The following is a 5,858-nucleotide window of genomic DNA, read 5'->3' as shown; positions in this document are numbered from 1 at the left end:
GACTCTCCCCACCCCGCCCGGCCCGCACTCCGTTCCGGACCCCGCCCCGCCTGGCCTACACGCAGGCGGGGCGGCACGGCTCGGCGCGCGCGGCTTGTGGCCGACTCAAATTTTGCTCGCATTCTCTCGTCTCTCCCCTCCCTCCCATCCCCACTCTCCGCTCCTCTCTCCTTTTACTTTACTACTTCCTTTCTTCTCGCGCCACCGCCGTGCTTTAGGAGGTCGTGGCGGCGCGTAGCACAGCGCAGCGTTGCGGCGTCCAGAAATCCTGCCGTAAAGGAGAGAGCGTGGACGGTTTGCTAGCTCCCGCATTTTTTTGCTCTCTCCGTCTCTCTCTTCCTCTGTTTTCTACACGTCTTACATGTTCTTTGTCGCACGTCTGTTGTTTTCTTTTTTACATCATCCGTCTTTGACAGACTCGTACTCGATCAACTGAAACTGCTCTCATTTTTTGTGTGATGTTTATGGAAGGGTTGGTTAGCTCTTGGTCCTCAGGAGCTTCGTGTCGTGTATGTTTGTTTTTTTCTTGAAGGGGCTGTTATCTTTTTTCTCGATGTGCTGGCTTTGTCTAGCGATGCCTATCTCTCACGGCGACCTCCTGTTTGTCTCCGGAGAGAAGTAGGGGCGTGGCGTGAAGGAAGCAGTGTGAGAGAGAGGGAGGGAGGGAGAGGGGGAAAAAAGCTCTTAATTTATCAAGGCGGACGTGCGGAGCTGCGCCGGGCCGCCAAATGGCGCTATACATAACAGACTTTAAAGTGCGGGAGATGGGGAGACTAATGCTCGCGCGCCGGCCAGGAGACGGCGGCACGCCGCGCCCCGCCCCGCCACGCCCCGCCACGCCCCGCAGCGCCGTGCCCCGCCACGCCACCACGCCCCGCCACGCTCCCGCTCCCGCTCCAAAAAGGGAATATGAAACAGGTGGTGGCAGTTCTGTTGCCCGCGGTGGCAGCCTGGGTTTGTGAATTAATTGCCCGTGTTAAAATGTTGTTTTTTTCTTCTTCCTTCTCGCCGTGTGCTACTACACACAACCGCGGGCAGCCGCGACACCTGTCGCGTTGGCTTGCTCTCGTTTTCGAGCGCGGGACATTGAGAACTGGAGGGTAAATTCCACCAAGATAAATGTCCAAAAAAAAAAGAAAGAAAAAAAAACTACAAATTTGCGCTCAGTTAAGCGAGGCTGCAACTATTTTTTTTCTGCCATCCTGACAGTATAGATACATGTCTCTAGTTAATCGGTTGACCGACGCCTCAAGTGGCTCTCTTAATCATACTCCGTGTAGCTTTTGTCTTCGTCAAGTTTTTTGTTTCTTGCGCGGGAGCGAAGGGTACAAGACCGGCGAACGGCGCGCCCAAGCAGTCGGTTACTTGTTGAGGACTTTGACGACTCATCTTCCTCTCTTCTTTGAAGTCTAATTGCGGCCCTTACTCGGAGCAGCTCTTCGAGCTCTCGATGGCGGCCGGAGGGTCGATTTGTTTATCGAGAGGAGCCTCCGGGAGGGCCGACTAATTAAGAGCGCTCTGCCTCGGAAAGGAAACGAGAGAGCGGCAAAAATAAGCGAGGCGAAAGGCTTTTTTTCGGTCGTGCATCGCGTATCTGTGCTCGTAGCGCGTTTCTCTTGATTTTTTTGACGCATATAGTTGGTTTATTTTGTTTAGCATTCATTGCGGTTGAAGAACCACCATCAACAACCACTCATGTAGTTTGTCGTAAATTGTTTTGGAATTTGACTTGTTAAGCCTTCCGCTTGTCATATTTAATTCTCTTTTCGTGTCCTTGCTCTTGTTTTTGGATTGGTGAATTCTTTCTTTTTTTTCAACCGACGCTGTGTGTGTACCGTACGCCGTACACCTCACCACTCTCGTCGAGTAGTACGGGCGCGCGCCCCCCGCGGGACGGGGACCGTTTTAGATCACGCTGCCTGCCTGATGATGCTGTGGGACGGCGGGAGGGAGGAGGGAGAGACGGGAGGAGGGATGGATTAGTGGAATAATTGCGGTGGAGTCTGTGAGGCCAGACAGAAGAGAGAAGAGAATGCCGGCGAGGGGAAGGCGGGGGTCTGCATTTGTTGGAGTCTTTTCTCTCACTTCCTCTCGCCGTCTCCCCTCCAGCGATCTCTCTCTCTCTCTCTCTCTTTCTCTCTCTCTCTCTCTCTTTCTCCCCCCCACTCTGTCTCCCTCTGTCTCTCACTCTTCCATGTCCTCGGGGGTAGCAAAAAGGAATAGCAAAAGGTCCATCGGGAGGGTAGAGAGGAGCGCTTTGGAGTCAACCTGGTGTGCAAGAGAAAGCTGAGAGAGGAGAGAAAGATAGCGACGGCACTGATGATGTGTACACCCCAGGTTTATCAATGCACCGGTATGTATATTTTGTTGACGTGTTTGTTTGTTTGTTGCAGGACATGCGGTAGCATGCAGGGCCGGGCCCGGGGATGGCCCTGGCAGCATGACATGTGGTACCCATGGTGCCTGCTGCTGCTGGTGCTGGGGGCCGCAGCCGGACCCAGCCCCGCCCCCGGCGCCGCCCCCGAGCCCGCCGCCCCCGCCCCCCAGCTTGCGGCTGACGGCGACCACGCGGGCCCCGCCCTAGGCGGCCTGCAGCCGGTCGGGGGGCCCGTGGGGGCCCAGGGACCCCCCGGCGGGCCGTCGGCCGCATCAGGACAGAGCGGGCCCTCGGGGTCGGCGCCGGGGATGCCCGGAGCATCTCAGCTTAGCTCCAGGACCGTTGTCACCAAGTACGGCGAGCTGCGCGGTGTCATTGTCAACCTGGAAAATCGTCACCTGGAACCCGTTGAGGTGAGAGCTTTAACTTAAACTGATGTGAAATTTTCTGTCCGCCTTATTTTCCCTGAAGCGCACTTCTTAACTGAATAACTGAAGTATACTTTAAAGTGCGACCACATTTAATCCGAGTCACACGTCGTAAAGATTTATTTGAATCGAAATTAATTGAAAGACACGAGTTTTCAGCCTTTCGCCTGCCGAGAGCGAGAGCTCTCCGCCGCCGCCGGACCGGCCCGTCCGACTGCCTGACGAACAGCGTCCCCTCTGGCGGGGTTTTAATTTGTCCGGAACGCTTTAAATATGGGAGCCATCCCTCTCCGCTGGTGCCGGCGCCGTCAACACCCTCTCCCCTCCCCGCCCCTCAGCCCCCACCCCCGGGCGTTTGAGCGATGAGTTTATCGCCATGCGAACGTCTGGAGAAATTGGCATTGCCGCTGAACTCTTTATCGCCACTTTTATCCTTAATGGTTTCCCTCATTTAAAAACATTGAATTTAAAACAAAATCATCACATCGCTGAATCCTTTGCATTCTACTTTTTTCTGGTGTCAGCTTGTAGTTTTTGTTTCGAAGTATAGAAACATGGCTTTGGAGTGGTGAGAGTGGGAATCGTATGCAAAAGCGAAGCAGTTGTTTTGCGATAGATGCGTTTGGTATAATGAGCTGTATTGGTCGTTGGTATTCAGTTTTACCCCCGATCGTTTCTCCTTTTTATTTTCTTTTTTCCCCGCCGTTGCGAATCGTGTTTGTTTCCTCTATCCCACCTTTTTAGCCCGCTCTTTTGCTTAAAAGCTATATAAGCGGGCTTATGCCATCGCCCCTGTGTCTGTCCGTCTGTCCGTCTGTCCGTTTCCCAAGAAGGACGTGAGCTAGAGGTCTGAAATTTTCAGGGTATTATTGTTGTCACTTCTGGACAACGAAACGGTTGGTGCAAATCCTGGCAACCACCCCTGAGGGGGTCTGAGGGGGTAACAAAGAAATAGGGGTTAGTCCGAGAAGTGGGAAAAAAATATTTTTTTTATGGTCTCCTAAGGGGTAACTTGTGAAAGTAGAGCCCTTTGGGCGAAAATTTCGTCCTTTTGGCTCTATCTTTCACCGTTTAGGCGCTAGAGGGAGTTTTACTCACAAAAGTGGCCTGAAAATTAATATATTAATTTAAGAAAATATTTGATGCTCTCCAAAGGGGTAAATCGTGCAAGAAACCTCTGGTCTAAAATGTCGTCCGTCTGGCTTTCACTGTTTACTTTTAAAAGGGGGTTTTTCTTACCAATATGGCCAAAACAAATATTTTTATTTTTTTCAGGAGTGCACTTTTGTCTGAGAAGAATGCCGTCGGTCCAAAATTTTCTTTATAGCAGAAGAGTGGGCTTATTTTATGGTGGAACATCATTAATAAAATGTGTACACTCCCATTTAAAAAAACCAACATTTATTTCGTTCGGACACGTTTGGAGTCATTCAGAGTATGCCTGGAAGTGTATTTAACTTCTTCTAGTCTCATATATTTTTTCATATGTGTGTTATTGGATCCATAAGCTAACATCAATAACTTAGAAGGGATTTGGCATAACTTGCATGTATTCCACAAACTGCGGCACACACAGCCAAAGATGTTCAGCGTGTGAAAAGAATGCTTCGTTTGTTGAGTTTAGAGATGGGCGAACATGTTCGCATTCGATCGAACTCGAACGAACATCGAGCTGTTCGTGATCGCTCGAACACGAACATGAGGTGTTCGGATTCGAAATGTTCGGACACTATTCGAACAGAAGTTCGTAGGCGAACAAAATTGAAATATGTTTCAGAAATCCACCTCAAAAATGGGTATAATTGAGGGGGCAGTGGCAGTTTAATAAATAACTACCCGCGGAAAAAAGATCATATATGTACCATATATGACAGCCCATATATGGTTCATATTAATTGGGCATATATGTGACATATATGTGACATATATGTCACATATATGCCCAATTAATATGAACCATATATGCGTCATATTTATATTCATATATACGTCATATATGATGGAGTACATATATGTTTCATATATGGCACTAGAGTCATAAATGTAATTTCAAAAAAAAAATATCCAAAAAAGGCGCAAAATTATTTTATGATTCATTTCGCTTTATGTTACGTTTTGTATAGTGGATTTCTCGGCATCCTACATGGTTAAACTAACTTACCTGCTGATGACGAGATGGAGATTAGAACCCATGACCTTTGTGTTACATACCTGAAGCCTTATCCACTCGGCCACCGGGACTCACCTGAGAGGATCGTGTGTGAACGGCCTCTTATGCAACGTATATGGATGCAGGGACACCATATATAACTCATATATGACTCATATATGAATTATGAAGCCGCGTATATGTGAGGACTTCTTCATATATGATTAAAGGAGCAGAGAAACCTTCATATATGGACCCATATATGATTATCATAGACATATATAATGCATATATGGACCATTGAGCGGTCATATATGTCACATATACGAATAGAATCGCTTCATATATGGTCGTGTACGGCAACGGCGGTCTCATATATGGACTTGGGTCAGCATATATGAAGCTGGAGTGGCCATATATGGATCATGTATGGTAAAGAACGCGTCGTATATGTGACCAGGGACACCATATATGACAATACGATTTCCCTATATCGTTCATATAAGAAGGCAAATATTTCATATATGTATCATATATGGAGCTTGCCTGCTCCATATATGAAACATTTATGACCCCTGATAGCCATATATGGGAGGTACTTCATCATATATGGTTCGTATATGACTCTTATATGTTTCATATACAGTATATATGACACATATAAGAGTCATATACGAACCATATATGATCCTTTTCCCGCGGGTACAAGTTCACACGTTAGTGAAACTATTGTAAACCAAAGTGGATAGCTTTTATAACGCGTAAGCAAGAAAAATTGGTAATAATTGTTCGTGTTCGGATCGAATTTGAACATTACATTGTTCGGTTCGGTTCGTTCGAAGAAAAAAATGCTTGTTCGTGTTCGTGTTCGTTCGAAGATTTTTGGACCAAATTTGTTCGAGTT

The 5,858-nt window shown here is 47.9% G+C and overlaps 1 protein-coding gene across 1 annotated transcript in view; it reads left to right on the top strand.

The window, feature by feature from the left end:
* LOC113216447 (gastrula zinc finger protein XlCGF57.1-like) overlaps positions 1-5,858 on the top strand; it is a 185,033-nt gene that overhangs the window by 93,264 nt on the left and 85,911 nt on the right. The window contains exon 4 of the mRNA XM_052267559.1: positions 2,394-2,790. The gene's annotated coding sequence lies outside the window, so the exon portion shown is untranslated. The remainder of the gene's footprint in view (positions 1-2,393; positions 2,791-5,858) is intronic.

The sequence above is a fragment of the Frankliniella occidentalis genome, unplaced genomic scaffold, assembly GCF_000697945.3.
Source record: "Frankliniella occidentalis isolate FOCC.00 unplaced genomic scaffold, Focc_3.1 Scaffold54, whole genome shotgun sequence".
NCBI lineage: Eukaryota > Metazoa > Arthropoda > Insecta > Thysanoptera > Thripidae > Frankliniella > Frankliniella occidentalis.
The sequence above is the reverse complement of the archived record's forward strand: the minus strand, read 5'-3'. Positions and strand labels throughout refer to the sequence as shown.